Source organism: Cololabis saira, chromosome 2 (assembly GCF_033807715.1).
Source record: "Cololabis saira isolate AMF1-May2022 chromosome 2, fColSai1.1, whole genome shotgun sequence".
In the NCBI taxonomy this organism is placed as follows: Eukaryota; Metazoa; Chordata; class Actinopteri; order Beloniformes; family Belonidae; genus Cololabis; species Cololabis saira.
In genome coordinates, this window is record NC_084588.1 from 49,624,004 (window position 1) to 49,626,039 (window position 2,036).

General features: G+C 31.6%; 1 protein-coding gene across 2 annotated transcripts in view; it reads left to right on the forward strand.

The window, feature by feature from the left end:
- cep89 (centrosomal protein 89) overlaps positions 1-35 on the forward strand; it is a 106,825-nt gene extending 106,790 nt beyond the window's left edge. For both annotated transcript variants that reach the window (XM_061746816.1, XM_061746824.1), the window contains one exon: positions 1-35. This exon is cut by the window's left edge and continues 578 nt beyond it. The gene's annotated coding sequence lies outside the window, so the exon portion shown is untranslated.
- Positions 36-2,036: the final 2,001 nt, after the last annotated feature.

Consider the following 2,036-nt stretch of genomic DNA (forward strand, 5'->3'; position numbering starts at 1 on the left):
TTAGACACATAAAAATAAAAATGTTTGTATTATATTTGTGAGGTATCAGAATATTTTTGCATATTTCTGGTTAATGGAATTTATTGATTCATCATCATCTTTGTATTTTCCTCACAGAAGTGTAATTAATAAAGATAATAAAGATAATTATTTAATGGTTATGACAATCGTCATTTCTTTACTTTACTTTACAAGCCGTTTATAGTTTATTACCAAAGTTTTATTAGAAAGAAAACTCCCGTTGGAGTTGAAAGTACTTTTTTTTTGTCTGCATTAATGGTTAATACCATGTTGGTTTGGAAAAACCTAAAGCATATATATATATATATATATATATATATATATATATATATATATATATATATATATGCATTTTTAATTTAATATAATATATATATATATATCTTATATATTTTAATATATCATATATATTTATTTTATTAATATATATATATATATATATATATATATATATATATATATATATATATATATATATATATATATATACATATATATCAATATATATATTATTATTCTTTTATTTTTATTATTTTTTTTAAAGTCCTTTTTGCTGGAAGACGGCAGCAACTGCAGCCTTTCAGATACGTAACTAACACGTTTGTATCTGCAGTGTTCATCAAGACTTTAGATATGAATTGAACTTATTTGACTAGCTCTGATTCAGTTTGAAGCGTCCCGAGCTCAGAGCCTGAACTAAATACAGGTTAAAATTCATCCCCTGAACAGAATAATAATAAACCTGAGCAGTGAAGCGTAAACAAACCAACAGGGAAACCAGTGAACAGATTACTGGACCGACCCAGATTTGTCATTAGAAAAGAAACAGCTTTTATAATTAACCAGCCTCCCTTTAAAAGCTTCCACGGTTACTCCTGGTTACCTGAGGGGATCGTAGTATTGTGATGCAGCAGTAAATTCAGCTCACGTGATCTTGATCCAGCTCCAAATTGTGAATCACTGCCAAAGTTTTGCATTTAAGTTTCCTAGAAAACACTTTTCTGTTCCCCTCACAGATATATTTGGCCGTCGGTCTGCAAATCATTCTCAGAGGACGGCCCTGAGTCGGCCGAGGAAATAAAAGATTTGTAGGATTTACTGTATCTCTGTCAAGTGTGTTTTATTTGAGCACATTAAAGTACAGTTACAAATTTACAGTATACACACATCAGTGCACAGAGTACAGGTCATAGTGCACTTTTTTGTTTTCTTAGAACATAATAAATGAAGAACCTGATATAAAATGTGGAATGCAAAATATAAAGAAAGAAAAATAGCTAAGAACAACAATAGATAAAGAAATGAATAAATAAAAAAAAAGGTAAAAATACATAATCAGCCCCAGCCAGTCTTACTCTTTACTCATTACTTTGTTAATGTGAAAGGGAAATATCAATTTCTGATACGAGGTGTGAGATAATGAATGAGAGGGGACCACATTTTTTCAAAGTAAGTGAGTTTATCCAGAAGATTTTATCTTATTCTTTCTAAGTGGAGTGTGTTAGTAAAGGTCACTGAGCCACATCTTTGTGGCGGGAACATCTTTTTTCTTCCAATGCATGAGAAGTAACTTTTTTTGCATAATAAGACTATAGGAGAGGAAACATTGTTGGAAGTTGCTTAACTTTATAACATCATCTGATGTTCCTAAAATAATAATGAATGGATCGGTCTCTAGCTGTATGTGAAGTATTTTGGATATTAAACTGAATATATTAAACCAATAGGTCTTAACCTGGGGACACAGAACAAAGCTGTGGAGAAACGTGTCGTCTGTTGAGAGAGATCTGTCACATATAGGAGATCTCAGGGTTTATTAACCTCTCCTTAGAATAGCACTTATGGACGTGTTTTTATTTTATTTTTTTTTTATTTGTTCACACACACACACACACACACACACACACACACACACACACACACACACACACACACACACACACACACACACACACACACACACACACACACACACACACACACACACACACACACACACGTGAATTGGTCTCCTG